The sequence below is a fragment of the Chiloscyllium plagiosum genome, chromosome 17 (assembly GCF_004010195.1).
Source record: "Chiloscyllium plagiosum isolate BGI_BamShark_2017 chromosome 17, ASM401019v2, whole genome shotgun sequence".
In the NCBI taxonomy this organism is placed as follows: domain Eukaryota; kingdom Metazoa; phylum Chordata; class Chondrichthyes; order Orectolobiformes; family Hemiscylliidae; genus Chiloscyllium; species Chiloscyllium plagiosum.
The window spans coordinates 47,248,063-47,269,619 of record NC_057726.1 but is presented as its reverse complement, the minus strand read 5'-3'; the positions used below and the strand labels follow the sequence as shown (position 1 = coordinate 47,269,619).

Genomic DNA, 21,557 nt, shown 5'->3' with positions numbered 1-21,557 from the left:
CAACTTCTCACTACTATCCTTGACTGGACCTATTCCTACCCTAGTCATTCTTTTATTCCTGTCATACCTATAGAAAGCCTTAGGGTTTTCCCTAATCCTACCAACTAAGGACTTTTCATGTCCCCTCCTTGCTGCTCTTAGCTCTCTCTTCAGGTCCTTCCTGGCTACCTTATAACTCTCAATCGCCCCAATTGAACCTTCACGCCTCATCTTTACATAGGCCGCCCTCTTCCATTTAACAAGGGATTCCAATTCCTTATTAAACCATGGCTCCCTCACACGACCCTTTCCTCCCTGCCTGACGGGTACATACTTATCAAGGACACTCAATAGTTGCTCCTTGAACAAGCTCCACATAACCTTGGGAATGGCACATGGTCCATGACACCTAGCAAACTGCCTCCTTCTGTTCTATGTCAATGTTCAGCTACCTGGAACTTGCTGTGAGCTCCTTGAATTTGTTGTCTCTTTTGATACTTCGATTGTCTACTTCTTCAACTGCCTTTGCCTCAAGTAAGACACATATCTTGATGCTGGGTCATAACCCTGTCCTTTCCATAGCTTTTCTTGGAGTCTCCATTTCTTCATTCTTTCTCTCATCCATTTCTACCTTCAATTCAGTCTTCCCATCCCATCTCATCATTCAAATCCTCCATCAACTCCCCTTGTAATATTCTTTTCACTCAGCCCATAATACATTTAGGTACAAACTTCCATCTGTACTGTCATTGTCTGCCATGCACCTCAGCATATCTGTGTGTGGCCCTGTATCTTATCACAGGTTGTCCTGGTTCTAAACTTTTAAATCTGAGTTTAGATGCCATTCTCATTCACTGGACTGATATGTAAAACAGGCATTTTTAACTTTAAATTTGTCCTTGTTTTGTTAGATTACTTCCTAGCCTTCCCAGATGTGGCACTTCAAGTGTCTTTCAAAGACATTATTCTAAATGTTATAAGTTTCTCCTTTGCCATTCTTTTGGGCAGTGAGTTCCAGATTCCCACCACTATCTGAAAGAAAATAATTTCCTTCAAATTTCCTCTAAACCCCTTAACCAAAATCTATATCCCCTTGCTATGAACCCTATAACCAAAATTACTGTGCTTATCTTTCTCTTCCTTTTGTGTTCTCTGTCCAAGGGAAGTACAATATACAGTCTAGCAACCTCCATTGATCATAAGTGGGGCAGTTTATGCCAGCTTTAATAATGGGGATTGGACCCCCACGCTATTGCATCAATCTGTTCAGGCACTGAGTCAACAGATTCAACTTGAACATTATTCATCATTCAAGATAATACTATTATTTAGGGAATTTTGATTTCTTCAGTGAACTTTATGTTAACTAAATTATGATCTGCTATTAAAAACATCACTCAATTCATCTGATTTGCTTTTTGTTTTGGTACATGAGGTATATTCTTTCCAATTAGCTCGGGTGAGAAAGAGGGATTATCAACTGTGATCTGCTATTTCTGTCATAATTAAGAGTTTGCAGCTGTACTGGAGATTATATTCAATATTTAGGGTTATGGTAAAAATATCTTTATTGATGGTCTTCTATCATGAGGAAAATAAATCATAATCAATGAATCGGAATACCAATAATATCTGTGTTGTAGTGTGAAGTTGCAAATATCTTTTGTGATTAGTTTGTAGAACACAAGTTTTCAGTGAATTCCACAGATACAATATTCCAAATTTTTGGAAGTAATAAAATGTAATTAAATGTTTATTTAAATCTTTGAAATTTAATGCTGTAAAACATTTAATAGTGAGTTGATTTACTATTGTAGATGTTCAAGATCTACGTGATTGACAGTATATTGAAACAGCTATTGTAGGATGGTCAGTTACAGTAAATGCTGAGCCAAAGTGGGACTGTTGCATTCAAAATATTGATTCAGGAAATGATTCCATGACTAATCTAATGAAGATTCCATGCACTTTGTTTCTTAAATTTGTGAACCAACTTGAAACTGCGTATTTCACCAAAAAAAATGATTCAGAGACTGATCGTTTTAGTCGGCGAAATGGAATGAACACTTTTGAAAGTGTATTACTGTAAAAGGTTCAGTCAATGTAGTGAGATTAAGTGAGTTTCCATTGATTTGTGAGGTGCATTTCCATGCTCTTTATTGGCTAGATAATAAATCAACTCTCAGATTTTCTCTAAGAGGACAAAAAGTTCGATACAATTGTAATATTATTCAGTTCAGTTTGTAGTAACTGATTTCTCAACATTAACTATTCAAGTCTAAGGCACTTGGGTTGATGACTAAAATTGGGTTTCATGGTAATGCAAAATTTTTGTTTTTAACACATGTAATGAGCTGTTCTGTTAATATTATCAGTATTTTGTTTTCAACTGTTCCAGCAATTTCAGTGTGGTGGAGGAGTGCTGCTAAATATGGTTTACGTAGGGTGCCTGCTGGTGGCTGACACAGTGCTACTGATAAAGTTAATTGACTAAATCCAGTGAACCTCAATTTGGCAAACTCATCAGTGTCTGTTTCAAATTTTGGACTTTTTTTTTAATCATCGATTGAAACACTAACTGAAATAATGTTAATTGATTCCATGTTAAGGTTGTTATGGTTTTGATTGTAATTGGAATGATAGCATGATGTCATCAGCAAGAAAAAAAACCTTCACAATGGTCATTTTTGTCTTGTTTCTTTCTACATCTGGGTGCACAATATTGTGGTTTAGTCTGTATGTGCTGCATGGTTTATGGTCAAACTAAAAATAACATTTTCTTCAAAAAAGGTTCTATGGATAGCCAGGAAGTACTTTGATTATGCTAGAGTTTATGAGAATATGGAGTCCAGGTGGTGTTTTCCCATTGTCTTTCTGCAAGAAGAAAGCACAACGATATTTTATCCCATGTGTTTACAGGATTATTAATCTGTTAATAATTTTATATAAAATGATAGCGTTAAAATTCTTGGAAACATTTACTCATAAATTGGCTTTGGTTCTGGAATATGATATTTTAGCAGAACATTACAGATTTGCCAACTTCTAAAAATATGTTTTAAACAATGACTGGTTGAAAGAACGTATGTTGAGGTCAGAAGAAACCTTTTCTTATTGAACATGGGATCAAACTTGAAAATGTGCCAGCTTCCAATTCAGGCTTTTAAAATATAGATGAAATTACTATGGTATGCAATGCAAATCACATTCCAACAGGCTAATTATAAGAAAAATGCATCCACTTAACTAGGTAGCATAGATGTCAGCTCATTGAGAACTATCATAACCATTTGCTGTCTCAGGTGCAATTAAAAGAATGGAATTGTTTGCTGCTTAAAGTGCCATAAGGATATTAGCACATCATTAATGTAATTGGCTTCTTCAGTTTCATGTGTGAATAGCAATATTACAAAAGAACTTGTAAGACATACCAAGGTATCCCTCATTTAGTCCTTCAAATTTATAAGTGCACTTTCACAAATTCCTGAACACTATTCGTAACATTTGCATTGCAGCCTGCATTGCATTAAATAGCCCATACTATTACTGCTTTTTTTCTGTAAAAATGTTCAAATGTTAAAAATTGTTGAATTTTCCTGCATAAAGGAGGTTATTTTATAGAGTTCCAGATGCAATCATTTCCTAATGAATCTCAGTATATGTTTCCCTTTAAAAACTATAATGTAGTATGCTTCTGCTACTTGTTTCAGAAGTTGAGTGCTGTAATACTTCAAAATGGGAGTATAATTAAATGACATAGATTTTGAAATAATTAATAGTGAAGTTATCACCATTTTCATGGAGTAAATTGAACAGCAACTTCCAGCATCCACATATTATGCAGTTAAATACAGTCTTCCAGAAGTTGCTCTCCAGTTTTCTCTGCTTCTTGCCAAGCTCCGCTGCAAATAGCTCACTAGGATTCAGCATTAAAATAGGTGAACAATATGACATTTGGTGTGTACCCACCAGTTACTCACTAAATATAGCAGAAAACAGTAGTGTAATGAATTCTGGTATATTTGAGTTTTTAACAGCATAATAAAACTTCCTATAAATTAATCATTTTGATTGCTGTGTCAACTGTGGCCGAATTGGTAGCACTCTCACTCACCTCTGTACTCCTCTGACCCTCAAGCATGTTTCATACATTCCTTCCTCCCCAGTCACCACTTCAAATCTTTATCTCAACAGGCAATACCGACACTCATTCTCATCCTATTGCCTTTCACACCCTTTCCTTGCCCCTCTCCCCCCTCAACTGTATATTTTAAGCCCCAGGGTGCAGGAGAAAGGCACACTCCTTGGGACTGGGTCATCTGATTTGGTCAGTGCAGTGGTCAGGAACTGAGTGAGGCAGGCAATGGGATCAAAATGTGGAGGAGCTTCAGCATTTGCAATTCGCCAATACATTTGCAAGTTCTTGGGTGAAAGTGGGGTCTGCAAGGTGTGAATTGACCATGGCACATGGTACAGAAAGCCATTCAAGTAGGTTTGCAAATAGACATGTAGTAGCACAAGTGAAAATATAATCAGATGAAAAAACATAATTTTCTGCAGCCAAGAGCAAGTGTGCAGAAAGCTGTGTTGTCTGCCTGATTCCAGGTTTCAAAGCATCTGCTCAGAGCTGGAGGGAACTTGCAATGAGAAGGGGAGGACTCAGTTGTCTTTTTACACATGGGTAACAATGACGTTGGGCCACGAAAGAATATTTGTTTGGGGATTATAAACAGATGAGGGCTAAATTAAGAACCAAAGCCACTGGATCTCTGAATTAGTACCTGAGCCAGGAGTAGATGGAAAAGGATAAATAAGATGTGAGAAAAGAATGTATGGCCCAAAAACTGGTAAGGGAGAAATGAGTTTCAATTCATGGGGCACTTGTACCATTACTAAGGAAAGGGGGGGAGCTGTAATATTTGAATGATCTTCAGCCGAACAGTACTGGTAAATTGTATAACCCAAGACAGTGGAGAGGATTTTAAAACAAATAATGAGGGTGGAGAAGGGATATTTTGTGAGGAAATATGGTAAATTGTGCTGCAATAGCAAAATGATAGATCAACATAGTAATTTGAAAAATGGTAACCAGCATGTGACAGAAGGGACCAAGTGTACAAACTTGACTGCATCAGCAAATGACTAAATAAAGAAAGTAAGGATAGGATTAAATTGAAATAAACACTGTACAAATCTATGAAGACTACTGGTATGTCAGGAGATTGGGAAGATTTTAAGAACCCGAAGAGAATGACAAAAAAAAGGACAGTATGAGAGAACATTAGCTAGTAATACATATACAGATTGTAAGAATTTCTGCATGTATTTAAATTGACAGAAAGCAATTAAAGTGAGGATTGGGCTCCAGACTATGAATCTGGGGAATTAATAATGGAAGACAAGGAAATGGCCTCAGTAATGAACAGGGATTTCATATGTTGTTACGCCTCACTGGGTTGGCCTTCTGGAAATCATGTTCTGCAATTCCCAGTCTCAAAATTTGATCAAAGTATGCAATGTACACAATTTACCTGTTTTTTGTTAGACCCAGGCTAAAAGGAAACATGGAGCAGACTTGTGTATTTAACATTTAACTGCTATTTATTACAAACAAGTAGATTCTAACTACACATAAACAACTATCAACTGTCAATATATAATTCTACCAGTTGAATCCTTCACCCACTTTTAAAAACACACATATACAGGCAGACACTAACAGACAAAATAACGCTGGTGTTATGAGTGGAGGGAAGAAAAATCTGGGGAAGCAGTTAATTGGCCCCATTCCATAGGGTCTGCTGAGATAATCATTTTGTTTGCTAAGATTTTCTATTTTTCACTCTCTTCTCAGGTTCTTTTCACTTTTTCATAGGAGTCATAAAGTCATACAGCACAGAAACAGACCCTTCAGTCCAACCAGTCCATGCCAAATATAATCCCAAACTAAATTAGTCCCACATCCTTCCAAATCTTTCCTATTCATGTATCTATCAAAATGTCTTTTAAGTGTTGTATTTGTACCTGCAACCACCACTTTCTCAGGAAGACGGGCAATTGGTAGTCTCGCTGAAAAATGTCTTAGTTACTGGTTAAATGCCACAGCTTCCAGTGATTGGTGATGGTAGTAAACAGGCTTTCTTTAGGTTTGAGGGATTTTACTGGAGAGAAAGACACCCCTTTCTGCCCTTATGGCAGTCCAAAGGCTTCTGCCAGTATTACATAACCCACAAGCTGTTCACTAGTTAGGGCCCAATCAGATATTTATTATCAGATTTATGGCCTTTGTCATCCAAAACTAGTCACAACTCGACAAACCAATCACCAACCTTTTGCCAGATGTATTTCTTCCTGTTGTTGACCTGTCTACAAATGGCTACCCCCACTGCTGGAATAAAGCAGCAGTGTAACCATAACTTACAATAATTGCAGTTACTTACTTTTTAGAAGTGCATCAACTTCTTCCGCAATTTTTGGCTTTAAAACTGTCCTTTCCCATTTTAGTCCACAATCAAAATATAGAAAATTACAGAGTTATCGTCTTCACGCTGTCTTCACTAGGGAACACTTAGAATGTTTCCAAAGGTAATTGCAGATCAGGTGATGGAAGGGAGGGCATAACTTTAAAACAATCACCATCCACAGGAAAATGTACTGGGAAACTGTTCAACCAAATTCCCAAGACCTGTAGCTTCCTTACTAAGGTTCTGAAAGAAATGGCTGCATAGATATTAGAGGCATTGGTTATAATCTTCCAAAATTGCTTAGATTCTACAAGGGACCCAGCAGATTTGAAAACAGCAAATGTAACATCATTATTCAAGAGAGGAGAGAAACAGAAAGCAGGAAACAATAGGCTGGTAAGCTTAACATCTGTCAAAGGAAAATTGCTGGGATACATTAACGAATAAATTCAGAAAGTCATAATTGGATCAGGCAGACACAACATGTTTTTCTGAAAGGGAAATTATGTTTAGCTGATTGGATTTCTTTTAGAAAGTAACAAGCAAGGTATGTTCAGAGGCATCTGTAGATAGAATATGTTAATATTTCTGAAAAACAATTTGATTAAGTGTCACATGAAAAATTATTACACAAGTTAAGAGCTCATAGTATATGCTTCACGGAGTCATGTAGTATTACAGCACAGAATGAGGCCTTTGGCCCATTGTCTGCATGCCAGTCTCAGGCACCTATCTGTCTAATCATTTTCCCAGCACTTAGTCTGTATAGCCTTGTATATTATGGATTTTAGGAGTTCAAAAAATACTTTTTAAATGTAATTGTTCCTGCCTCTTTCACCACTCCAGCTGTGACCTAACCAATGCCTGATACAGCTCCATCATAACCTCCAGCTCATGTATTCAGTGCCTCGTCTAATAAAAGCAAGTATCCCATATGACCTCTTAATCACCCTATGCAACTTCACCCTGATGCCTTCAAAAATATTTGTATATGTACACCAAGGTCCTGCTGATTCTCAGTACTACCTCAGGTCCTACCTTTCATCATGCACTGCTTTACATTGCTCGTCCTCCCCAAAGTACATCAGCTCACACTTCTCAGGATTAAACTCCATCTGCCCACCTGACCAACGCATCGATATCTTGTTGTCGTCTAAGATTTCCTTCTCACTACCATAGGCAACAATGATTGTGCGTCTGTGAATGCGCTGATAAAATCTCCTACGCTGATGCCTAAATCATTAATGTATGCTAAAAAGCAGCAAGGGACCCAGCACCGAATCCTAAGGTACACGACTGAACAAAGGCTCCCATCACAAAAGCAAACTTTGACCATCACCCTCTACTTCCTGCCACAAAACTAATCTTGGCTCCAATTTCCTAAATTGCTCAGGATCCCATGGCCATTTAGCTTCATGACCAGTGTCCCATATGACACCTCGTTTAAAGTCCATAAGGACTCCCATCAATGCAGTACCTTTATCTGCATACCTAGTCACCTCCCCAAAACATTCAGTGAAATTTCTTAGACATCATCTCCCCCTGACAAAGCCATGTTTGACCCTTCTTGATTAAGTCTTGCCTGTCCAAGTGTTCCTCAGAATTTTTCAAAAAGCTTCCCAATCTCAACCCTTTTTTCCCACATCATAAATCTTATCTGGACCTGAGGATTTATTTAAACTTAAGCTTACCAAAACTGCTAAAGGGGGGAACAAAGTAGCATAAATGTATAGGATTGGTGGCTAACAGGAAGCAGAGAATATGATGCTTTTCAATTTGGCAAGTTGTGACGAGCAGAGTTCCCGATGGGGATCAGAGCTGAGACCTGAACTATTTACAGTCGACATAATTGACTTGGATGAAGGGACTGAATATATTGTTGCTAAATTTGCCAATGACACCAAGCTAAATAGAAAAGTAAGTTATCATGAGGAGGTAAAGAGTTATAAAGGATACAGATAGGTTCTGGATGTAAGTTTGCTCACTGAGCTGGAAGGTCTGAAACATCTGAAAACTAACGTTCCAGCTCAGCGAGCAAACCTACATCCAGAACCTCAACCTGAGCTACAAATCTTCTCAAAACTCACTGATACAGATAAGTTAAGGGAATAGGTTAAAAAAAAAATTGCCAGATGGATTATAACGTAGGAAATGTGGAATTAATTACTTTGAAAACAGCAGTAGAAACATATAAAATCCTTAGGGGGCTTGATAGGAAGGATACAGGATAGATGTTTGTTCAGGTGGGGAGTGAATAGAACTAGTAGGCGGGGTTTAAGAATAAGAGGTCTCCCTTGTAAGATGGAGATGAGGAGAAATAATTTCTCTGAGGACAGTTATTCTGTTCAATTATCTTCCGCAGAAAGTGGTGGAGGATGGGTAATTGAATTTATTCAGATAGATAGAGTTTTGATAAGCAAAACAGTTGAGGGTCATGGGGACCAGACAGAAGAGTGGTGTTGAGGCCACAATTGCATCAACCACAATCCTATTGAATGGCAGAGCAGACTCAAACGGCCAAATGCTTCTGAGTCTGATGAATGTTCTCATTTCATCATCACCACTCATTTTCCTTCTCATGCTCACAGCTCACTGCTTTTTCTCATTATAGAAGAGAACCAATGACTCCAGGAAGGGGCAGAGAACTGGAGGTAGAGCTTCGCGTGTGACCAATGGAGGAGAAGGCACTTGAGATTGATAAGGTGGCAAATGTATTGGCTACTAACAATGGAGTGGTGGATGTGTGCTGGTGACAGCATTAGATTATGCACCGTCACTTTTTTATATTTGTTCATGGGATGTGGGAGTCACTGACTAGTCCAGCATTTATTGCCCAATACTAGATGCTTTTGAAAAGTTGGTGAACTTCCATCTTTAAGCACTGCAGACCATATGGTATAGGTACATCCACAAAGTAATTTGGAAAGGGGTTCCAGGACTTTGACCCAGTGACACCGAAGAATGGTAATATATTTCCAAGTCAGGACAGAGAGTGGCTTGAACGGAAACCTGCAGGTGGTGGTGTTTGTACATACCTGCTTCCGCTATCTTCCTAGTGGTCATTAATTGGAAGGTGGTGTCCTAGGAGACTTGGTGAATTTTTTCAGTGCATGTTGTTGATGTACACATTGCTACCACAGATTGAATGTTTGTGGATGAGATGCTATCAAGGAGGTTGCTTTATTCTGGACGCTGTTAGGATTCTTGAGTGTTGTTGGCGCTGCACGCATCCAGACCAATGGGAGTATTTAATCACACTCTTGACTTATGCTTAGTAGATGTTGGACAGGCTTTGGGGAGTCAGGAGTTGCAAGATTCCTGCTTTTGTAACCACTATATTTATATTGCTAGTCCAGTTCATATTCTAGTGAAGGGCTTTTGCCCAAAATGTCGATTTTCCTGCTCCTCGGATGCTGCCTGAACTGCTGTGCTTTTCCAGCACCACTCTAATCCAGAATCTGGTTTCCAGCATCTGCAGTCATTGTTTTTACCCAGTTCATACTCTAGCCATTTGTAGCCCTCAGGATGTTACTCGTGAGGGATTCAGTGTCAGCAGTGTCATTGAATGTAAAGGTGCAATGCTTAGGTTCTTTCTTGTTGGAATTGGCAATTGACTGACACAGTTGCAGTATGAGTGCTACTTGCCTGTCATCAGTTCAAGCCTGGATATTGTCCAATTCTTGCTGCATTTGCACATGGACTGCTGCACTGTCTGAGGAGTCACAATTGAACACTGTGCAATCATCAGGAAATATGCCCATTTTTGTCCTTGTGATGGAAGGAAGGTCATTGAAGCAGCTGAAGATGTTTGGGCCAAGGACATTGCCCTGAGGAATTCCTGCAGTGATGTCCCAGAGCTGAGATAGCTGATTTCCAACAACCATAACCATAATTTTTTGTGTCAGTTATGACTCCAAATTCTGGCAAGTTTGCCCCCGATTCCCTTTGACCCTAGCTTTGCTAAGAAGCTTTGTTGCTACACTTGTTCAAATGCATCTTTGGCATCAAAGGCAGTCCACTCCCACCTGGAATTCAGTTCTTTTGATTATATTTGCTAAAAGGCTGTAATGAGGTCCGGAGCTGAGTGACCCTGATTGAACACTAACTAAGCTTCAGTGAGCAGGCTATTGCAGCTTGATAGCACTGTTGATGACCAATTTCATCACTTTACTGATGTTCAAGAGGAGACTGATGTGGCAATAATTGGTTGAATTGGATTTGAGCTGCTTTTTTGTGTACAGGACATACCTAGGCAAATACCAGTATTGTACCTGCAATGGTACAGCTTGACTAGGGGTTTGGCAAGATCTTCAGTACTATTGCTGAAATGTTAATGGGCCCAATAGCCTTTCAGCATGAAGGCAAGACTTAATCTTCACAAGGACTGTGTGGTAGTCACTCTTGCCAATATTGTCATGGATAGATGCTTCTGCAACTCGCAAATTGATGACCATGAGATCAAATATATTTTCCGCTCTTACTGTTTCTCTCACTGTCTGCTGCAGACCCAGTTTAGTAGCTATATTCCTTTAAAATTGACCAGCTGAGTCAATAGTGGTGCTGCTGAAGCACTTTTGAGGGTGGGAATTGAAATCTCCTAGCCAGAGTACATTCTGCAGTCGTGCCAGTCTCAGTGCTTCTCCTAAGTAGTGTTAACATGGAGGTGCACTAATTCATCAAATGAGGAGGGCAGTATGTGATAATCAGTGGGTGATTTCCTTACCAATGTTTAAGTCGATGCCAGTTGACTACTTGAGATATGGAGTCAAAGATAAGGAATTCCCAGGACAATTCCTTCGCAACTGTATGGTACTGTAGCACCACTTCTACTCGGTCTATTCTGCCGGTGGGACAGGACATACCAAGGGATTATAATGGTATTGTTTGGGACTTAGGGTGTCAGAATGATTCATGAATATGATGACATCTGTTGACTGTTACTTGACTGGCCTGCGAGACATCTGTCCCAACGTCGTCAGCTCACCCACTCCACCCGATGTTAGTGAGGAGGACTTTGCAGGGTTGACAGGGCTGTGTTTGCTGTTATCATATCTGGTGCCTTAATTGATGCCAGGTGGTCAGTATGGTTTCATTTTTTTCAGATGTTCTAGCGCTTAATACAACTGAATGATGTTTTAGGCCATTTCAGAGGGCAGTTAAGAATCAACCACATTGTTTGTCTGGAGTCAGGGACAACAGTTTTTCTTTCCTTCTGTAGAGGACATTAGTGAACCAGATGGATCTTTTTGATAATCGATAACGGTTTCATGACCATCATTCGACTTTTTAATTCTACATTTTTTAAATTGCATTAACGTTTCACCATCTACCTGGGTGACTAGATTACTAATCCAGTGACAATACCGCTACATTACCACTTCCCAACAATTCACTTAACGCAATTACTCATGTAGAATTAGTACACATCAATATATGAGCTATCATGTTTTGCAAGTCTTTCATCTCCCACAGACCCTTTGTAGATTGCAATGAAGACAATGTGAAATCAGGCCAAGGTTCCTCAAAGGAGGATGTGCACACTGAGGCTGCACTGACTGCTGTATACCCTTGACCATTTTGGTAGGTTCTGCTTCACAAATAGAGAGAGTTAACATTGATGTGAGGAGGAAGAGGTTCTGGGGGCACCTGTTGAAAGCTGTCTTTGGAGTGTGAAAGACACACCAAGATCATCTCAACTGGACTTCAGTTTTGAGCCTTTGGTATCGCCCCTGAGAAAGAAACTGTGGAGGACCAATGGGATATCTGTATACTGGTGTCAGCATTGCAATAAGTATAGCACATTATAGAAAAGGAGACGTGTGAATTATTGATGGTTAAAACATAATGAAAGAGTAAATGTGAAGGGTTTTTGCATTTTGCTGGAACAGAGAAAGGGAAATTTATAAAATTATGAGAAAACTAGAGTGGATGAGAAGGACCAATTTCCCTAAGCAGAGAGGTCAATAACCAGGGGATATTATTATGATCTAATGCCCCCAGTTATTATGGAGTATTGCCTAGCTAATGTTATTACTGGACAATTCACAGTCACTCATACAGTAAGATTTGTAAAGTGAACATATATTTACAAATGTGATTGTATATTTACGATTAAGTTTTATGGGAAGTTTCACCCATCCCACCTATGCACCCTGATAAGATATTAATTCTTCCCTCTACCCTTAGGTGCAGTTGCTTAGTCTTCAACTGGGGTGGAGGGAGCCTGCCACTATAATAGAATCTGTTGGCTTCAGAGTTTTGGATATTTGAATACATTTATGGCTTGAGGCACCAGGTATGCTGGTTCCCCCTCTTCAGTTTGAACTTGCATAGGGTTACAGATTGCTGGCAGGGTGGAGAGACCACGCACCTCTTGGATGAACTGAGGGAAGGCTTCTGAGTGCATTGTTTGTGGTTGTTGCTCCTGCTGAATGCCTACTTGCACCACACTGTCTCCTAGTGAGGAAGGGTCACCTGGAGTGAGGTCAAATCATGGTCCCTTGTCCTCCTGTCACCCAGAACGATTGAGTCCAGCTGTGAGCTCTTCTCTAGCACATCTGAACATGCTGGACCTAAGTGTCTCTGGCAGCCACCAACCTGTCCATGAAGGCAGACAGATGCTCACATGCCAGAGGCAGCACAATACAGATGATATTGGTGGACACCTCATGTAGTGTCTGAATGCCTCCAACAATCTTACCTGTTTCTCCCATGTCTGTTTGTGCATTTGAATCAAGTTATTAATGGCTGACACCATGGGGTCCCCTCCTGCTTTGGCTGAGCAGGTGCCTATTCTCTGGCAGTCCTCTGAGTGCTGTTGACATTGCATGTTCTTAGCCAGCTCAGCAATGTCCTTGTGATGTGCTTACCGAAATGTGCTTCCAATGCTAATCTTCCTAATGTACTCACCAAGGTGTCAGTATCTGAGCTGGTGGAGGGTGTAGGAAGCAGCCTTGCCAGTGCCTCCTCTGTGGGAACTGTGGCTTCTTCTTCAGATGTGAAGGAGAAAATGATATCCTGAAGGGCTGCTGTCTTCGTGGTGGAGGTCATGCAGATACTGCTGATGCCTGCAGGAGACAAGGGCAAATAAGTTGTGAAATAGGGGTGGATGGTTGTGCATGTCAAGGGTGCACGCTCAATGCTGGTGCTGGGAGAGTAACACAGCATTGATAATTAATCTTCCTTGCTGTCACTGCATCACCACAAAGAGCAGTCATGATTCTTTCACAGTATGCATAGAGAGCAGCTGACTGGTAGCAAACCTCACGTGATAATGTGAGTCCGAATTGTGAGATTTTACAACCAGGAATGTTGATAACAAACATTGCTTTTGGTTCAGAAGATCAAGAATTGAGTTGCTTTTTAACTTATGAAATATCCATAGATTGGAACATATTTTGAGGCTGTTCACAAGACACCAAGCTGTTCTCCTGGACAAAGCAAGTTGATCAGAACAGTTAGGAAATAGTTTATCTCAGTGTTAGGGTTTTTATTCCCTGTCATCAAATTGAGGTGCCAACTCGTCCCTGTTGACCACCTCTGAGGCATTTCTTCCCACACGGCAACTGTGGCACTTCCAAACTTGCAGCAATTGACCAAGTGTAAAGCTGGGTTTAAACATCGGGCTGGCAGTAGAAATCCCAGCAAGTACACCTGCTGTTGAGCCAAGATAACACAACAGCAATGCCATGGAGGCATACTTAATGAGGTGATCAGCAGAGAATAGCACACCAAAACCCATTAGAACTCTCAGAGAGAAACCCTCCATAAAACGCTGAAAATACAGGTACACAATCCTTTATCTGAAATGATCAGGACCAGCTGGTTTTCAGTTTTCAAAATTTTTTGGATTCGGAATGAGTGACAGTTTGACGGTGAAATTTTTTAAAAACTCTTACCGAACAGCAGACTCACAGTGAGTACTATGGCCCCTGAGACAGAACTGAGGCTTGCCAGTGCTGGGCCACACCCCCCTCCCCCACGTTCCATTTGAGTGACATGTATCTAGTGTGTGTGGAATTGAGTTAACTGTTTGCATGCCAAACAACCTTGTTAATGAGACAAAAACATCATGAGAAAACCCTTCAGATTTCAAAGCTTTTCAGATTTCGGGATTTCGCATAAAGGGTTGTCTACCTGTATTATGTTCTCTTCTGTTTGAGCCTTACATGTTGCTCACTATTATAACTATTCCCTGAAGGTTTCTGTCAGAGTCTGACTACTTTTATTGGTCTTTCCATTGAGTACCCTTGTGTGCAAAGCATCCAGCCTTGGGATGTAACTTCTTTCACATCTTTAGCATTTCCATCACTTCCTTATCCATAATTAGTATGATTTTTTAGGTTTCCGTTCATTTCTTGAAAAATTAATCTTTACTTCTAGGAAGGGTCAGTGGCTCCCTATGTGAGAGTGATACAAAGAAATTATTCAGGGTATCCTCATTACTCAATATTATGGAGTCGTGAAATTTACCAGAAAAAATGTCATTTGGTCCATTGTCTTTCTTTGCACTTTGCTACAGAATTTAAAAACTAATCCTATTGCCCCATTTCCCTTCAGTCTTTCACTGATCGTATCCAAAATATTGTTTTTTTTTTAAAATGCAATGGTCTCTCCCTCTTAAATGCCCCCAAAGCCCACTCCTCCAACAAGTCTTTCTGTCGAGGATCTGCATCAAAATTTCTCCTAATGTTTAATGATAATTTTAAATTTATGTTCCTTTATCCACACTAGTCAACCAGGGAAGATGATCTATTTATTCTGTCAAAATGCCTCAATATTAGAAGAAAAATTGTTATTAACTCCCTCACCTTTCTCCACTTGAGTGGAAATATTGCCACGCTTCCATTGGTAATTTTCAAAGACCTGATAATTGGTACTTCTGAACTTAAAGAAACATTTTGTATTGTTGTGTTAGTATTTGAAAAACTCTTTTGTTTAATATACTCAAAATTATGTTTTTAAGTTAATTTGTTGTGAATATATACTTCTTAAAATAGCATGATAACAAAAGTACTTCAATAATATTACATTAAATACTCCCAGAGGAGTCTATTTTTAATGGTTAGTAGTACTTGATTAATGTATCTGTCAAATGTTTTGTTTATTCATACAGTCTTATGGATGTATTGCACAAAGAAAAGGAACACAAAATTAAGTATAAATTAAGAAGCAATTTGTGCAACATATTAATGTACTAATTTTCAATAAGGCTCAATATTTTGGATATTCTGTTTATCGTCTCCTTTTGAAATATTTAAGTGGAATGACACAGTCACAGTATTCCTTTGTAAAGTTTTGAAAGCAACATTGTTATTTGTACAGAAGGTGCTAAAGTATCTTAATAATATTTATAAAAATTATAACTGGCAGTGACAGCAAATATTACTTCAAGTGCATAAAAAAACCTTTGCCCTATGGCAAAGCCATTTATTTGTTTGAATTTTGGAGTAGCATGCTAAAATTCTGATCTGCTGCAGGAAAAACACAATAGATAGTCTCTTGGCTATTATATTTCAAGAAAAAAAATTGATGACTTGAATGCATAGCACAGTCTGGTATATACTATTTGCACTAATACATTGCAGTATCACAACTGAATGCTTTCATAGCACATCTAGGTCTTTGCACTATTAGGTGTGCAGGGGCATATCTAAATCTTAAAAAAGAATTACTGTGGTCAGTGCTTGAGGCAGGGATTTTTACATCTATCAACACACCCAGACAATTGTCTAATGCAGTGCTTCAGCCCATTCTCCTTTGCATACCAGTTTGATTCAGTAAAAAAGAATGAGGTTGCCTTACTTTTATGGCAATGGCAGAATGTGTAGCTGATAAATGTGAATTATAGAAAAGATTACACGATGATCCAATTATGTAGATATATCAATTTTTCATCACTTTCAATGAATGATCACAGTAATATTATGACAATGGGAATTTGACAGAAAATGAATGGTGGCATTTTGTGATTTAAGCCTTATCCCCTTACCTTTATAAAGCATTATTTTTCAGATTTTGTTCTTATTCATTTATTTTTATATACAGCATGCTGCCTGAGTTAACAAAGTAAGATGTTTCAGATAATTTTCCAGAAATTCTAAGATGTACAACAGCAATTAACCAATTAATTGTTTTAGATTGGTTAATTGGAAATCAATTTTCTGAACCTGCCTTCCCAGGATTTCATGTAAAACTAATGGATGAAACTAATGACATTATTGATGATGCAGAATAGATAGATATCACACAAAGTTAAAGCTTTGACTTTTTGTGAGATTTACTTCGGCAATAGCCTTCCAATGAAAGTGTAAATATTGGATAGTTGCTACAATAACCTATGTGCATAAAGGAGCTTTGGTGTTATTTTAAACTCTCTGTGGAGAGCTCTGGTTGCATTGTGATAGTGCCCCTATCTCAAAGTCAGAAGACCCAGGTTCAAGTTCCACCTGCCCCAGATGCATTTTGGACTGTCAAATTAGGTTGATTGGATGGCAGTTTGAATATTTTCAATCAGAGGGAAGAAATAGCTTGCTGTTACATAATGTTTCACAACTCTTCCAGCCTAACTAACACTTTTAAAGTGTAATTGCTTTAGTAATGGGAAATATGACAACAAACTTGCAAGCAATTTAGTTGTCCTACAAGCAACAAGGTTATAATGTGAAAGCAAAATCCTGTGGATGCTGGAAGATCTGAGCTAAAATGAGAAGTCATTCTGATGTAGGTCATTAAACTTGAATAGTATGTTTTTTTCTCCACAGATTCTGCCAGACCTGCTATGTATTTCCACCATCTTCAGTTCTTAATAAGGCATGTTGGTGATGACCAGGTAATTTGTTTTAATGTTTTGACGATATATTAAACAAGAATTAGGAAGAATTCCCTTGCTGCTGCTCAACAACAATGCCATGAGACATTTTACTCCCACCTGATAGGGTAGGATTGAAAGTCTCATCTGAAAGACAGCAGCCTTGACAGTCTCCCTCTCCGTTATTACTGCATTGGAGTGTCAACCTAGATTGTATGCTCTGTTAGCAAGGAGTTATGCTGCATATGAGGCATTACAAGAATTATATTTTGTTAATTACTCATTCTGCAAATCAATTCTAACAGTCCACTGGATACCTCATCCCAGTGTATAGAAGCTTATTGAAACAAGCAAAACTTTGTAGCCAAATCTAATTCTGATTTCACTTGAGGTCCATGTGATTGTACTTTTTAAAAAGTGTCATTGCATAGCAATTTGAACCCTTAAAGATAATGGGTACAATTTTGTGAAAGAGTGAAATCAGGTGCTGTGTGCTCTTGTGGAAAAGTGGGAATGGTAGCGATATATGGAATGGGTTGACTTAAAAATATCTGAAAACAGGTGCCAAATGAATACAGTGCTAATTCAAAAGCTTTAGCATGCAGCTTAGATCTTAATTGTTTATTACCATGATTTGAACAATCAAAAACAAAGCTTAAATTTGCAAAGAAGTGTGACTTTGAACAGAGTGATGGCAATTGGTTAAAGTATGGAGCACAATTTCTTTCAAAAAATCTAATTTTGTTTATATTTCACACTTCAGAAAATCATAGAATCTCTACAGTGCAGATACAGGCCATTCAGCCCATCAAGGCCACCCTGACCCTCTGAAGAGCATCCCACTTATCCCCTGTCTCCCCACTCCCATTCCTGTGACCCTGCATTCACCATGGCTACATCCATCTAGCCTACACATCCCTGGATACTATGGGCAATTTAGCATGGCCAGTCCACCTAACGTGGTCTTTGGTCTTTGGGAGGAAACTGGAGCACCTGGCACAGACCCGGAGAGAATGTGTAACCTCCATATACACAGTTCTCTGAGGTTAGAATCAATGCAGTTCATTCCAGATCCTAATGAATTTGTGTGTCAAAAACTATTTGCTTCATGTTGTGATTTCTTCTTTTGCCAATCATCTTAAATCAATGCCCTTCAGTTTTCAATCCTTTCACCCGTGCGAACATTTTATCCATATTTACTTTATTCAGACCCCTCATGATGTTTGAATGCCTCTAATAAATCTCTTCTCAATATACATAAATCTGCAATTGAATTGAATAACTGACATGCTCTCACTATCATTTAATATAGCATTGTGTAAATGTGTTAAATTAATCCTCCAGTTTTCTTTTTTTGCTGTTGAGGATATAATTCCCCAGAAGAACCAGCTGAAATTATGGAGTCCCCCTACAGGGGATTTTAGGAACAGCTCCCTTCCTACTGATTGAATATATTTCTATATGCTTGTCTGCCAAGCCGTCTCACAGTTTTCCAACAGGGCATGTGAAGGCATAGTGGAATTATCACTAGACTGTTAATCCAGATACCAAGGAATGTTCTGGGTACCCTGGTTTGAATCCCACTGTGGCAGATGATGGAATTTGAATTCAGTTTTAAAAGATCATCTGAAATTAAGAGTCAAACAATGACCATGACACCATTTTCCCATCTAGGTCACTAATCATTTTTAGGGAAGGAAATATGCTGACCTTATCTGGCCTGTCCATGTAGGCAACATGGTTGACTTGTAACTACCCTCCAGACAAGTAGAGTCAAAGAGACACAAAGTCATTCAGCATGGAAGTAGACCTTTCAGTCCAATATACCCGCAAAAACCAGACCTCCCAATCTGGTCCTTAACAGTTGCTAGCATTTGGCCCACCTCGCTCTAAACCCTTCCGATTCACATACCCATCTGGATGCCTTTCAAATGTTGTAATTGCATTCGCCCCCACCACTTTTTCTGGCAGCTTGTTCCATACATGCAAAACCCTCTGTGTGAAAAAGCTACCTCTCAGGTTCTTTTTAAATCTTTCCCAGCGATTGGTAATAAATGCTAGCCTCGCCCATAGATAGTTTTTAAAAAGCAGTTTACTGTGGTTATTCATGCCTTAATTAGTTTGCTTTATTTCTGATAATTCAGTGGCAAAGTAAATAAAGAGCTCCAGTATTAAAAGAATTAGAAACTTGTTGAATTACATAAACTGCCAGAAATCAAATTTTTTAATTTTTAAACTTTAAATATTTACGATTTTTGTTTGTCACTGACACTGGAGAAGAAATGTTCCAACATTTGTTGGAACAGGGTTTGTTGTGGCATGACTGTTAGGTTTTGAACCTTAACATTCATTATGAAAATTTATGGTAGAGCAGATTACTGGAAGTACAAGCAGATAATACTGTCCTGGTGTGGCCAGAGCAAAAGAGCATCTACAACCTTGGTGATGATGAGACTATTAGTTTTTGCATAATTATTTTAATCATCTAGGAGCCATTTACTATCTGCAAGAATGATAGACTAATTATTTCATTTCTGGACCAGAGAGATTGAGTGGCATTACAGAAAGATAAAGTAAATCCAGGGAACAATTGGAAAGCACATAGTTAGTGGCTCAGTGGTTAGCACTGTTGCCTGACAGTGCCAGGCACGTGGGTTAAATTTTAGCCTGGGACGACTGTCTGTATTGAGTTTACATGTTCTCTCTGTGTCTGTGTGGGTTACCTCCTACAGTCCAAAGATGAGGAGGGTAGGTGACTTGGCCATGCTAAATTATCCATAGTGTCCAGGAATGTACAGGCTAGGTACATTAGCCATGGGTCACAGAGATGGGTGGGTCTAGGTAGGATGTTATTCAGAGGGTCAGTGTGAACTTGATAAGCCAAATGGCCTGCTTCCATGCTGTGAGTTTTCTATGATCTAGTACATAAGTTTTTAATGTAAGGAGTATGGAATAGACGAGGGAGAAAATGTTGCATTTATTAAAGTACAAGACAGCTTTGGTGAGACCACTCATGATAACAATCTTCTTGGTATTACATTGTGATCAACCTATAAGTGATTTCATCATCTTCTGTGCATCCCCTCATGACAGAAGAGTATAATGTGAGATGGGCATAGGTTTCCACAAAACTGACAGTTCTTGATAATGTTAGTACTTAAGGGTATTGTAAAGCTGATTGGCCCTTGTGGAGGTAAGCACAGAAATTTGGTTCAGCATGCTTCATTCCCCAAGGACAATCTACACCAAACTCACAATATATAACATGCCCAGAGGAAGGCCAGATACAGGCTACACTATTTTCCCAATGCATAAGTTTGTAAGGCTTTTAAGAAAAAATCTGTCTTTGTATAGTTTGTTCCCATCACATTATTGAAGTTTGCCAAGAGATAATTTCCCCATAGAATATTTGCCTGGGGCTCTTCCATGACCTGTTGGGTTTGCTGGAGGATGGCTTCCATGCTGTTGATTGGAGCACCAATAAAGTTCTTCACTGTGTTTGATCTGTCACTGGATTCTCATGATGGGCCTAAGGTGTCTTTGGTGGAAACACCTCAGAGCTTTGACATGATCGATAGCATATTCAGGATTCAACACTAGGACCACACATGAAACACTGTGTATAGTTTTGGGTTCCTCACTGAAGGAAGATAATATTTGAATGAGTGCAAAATGGTTTCACTAGATTGATTTCTGGGGTGAGAGTGTTAAGGAGTGATTGAATAGTACAGGCTTATTTTTACTGGAAATTAGCAAATTGAGAGGTTATACTGGGATGAATAGCTCACATCTCACTCCCTGGGAGGAGAGGCAAAGGAAATTCACCAGGATGTTGCCTGGGATGGAATATTTCAGCTATGAAGAGAAGCTGGATAAGCTTGGTTTGTTTTCTAGGGAGCAGAGAAGGTTGAGGGGGACTAGATAGAGGTGTATAGATTGTGAAGGGCGTGGACAAAGTGAATCAAAAGCAATTGTTCCCCTTTGTCCAAGTAAAATGCAGGAGGTTTGCAGGGGTTTTGAGGAAAACCTTTTTGATCCTGACTGTGGTGTGGCTCTGGAATGCACTGCCTGGGAGGGTAATTGAGGTGGGAATTCTCACAACTTTTAAAAATTATTGTGATGGGCACTTGAAGTGTCATAACGTTAGTGCTGGGAAGTGGAACTAGTGTAGCTGGTTGTTTATTTTGACTTTACAGACTTGATGGGTGAAAAGCCTCTTCTGTACTGTATGATTCATGGACATCTGCTCACCATATACAAGGTAACAAGTAAAGAATGTCTTCCGCTTGGCTGAATGAGTGCAG

At 39.1% G+C, this 21,557-nt stretch overlaps 1 long non-coding RNA gene across 3 annotated transcripts in view; it reads left to right on the top strand.

Annotated features, from left to right (window-relative positions):
* LOC122558431 overlaps positions 1 to 21,557 on the top strand; it is a 357,678-nt gene that overhangs the window by 149,936 nt on the left and 186,185 nt on the right. For all 3 annotated transcript variants that reach the window (XR_006314136.1, XR_006314130.1, XR_006314135.1), the window contains exon 3: positions 17,207 to 17,274. This is a non-coding gene — a long non-coding RNA (uncharacterized LOC122558431). The remainder of the gene's footprint in view (positions 1 to 17,206; positions 17,275 to 21,557) is intronic.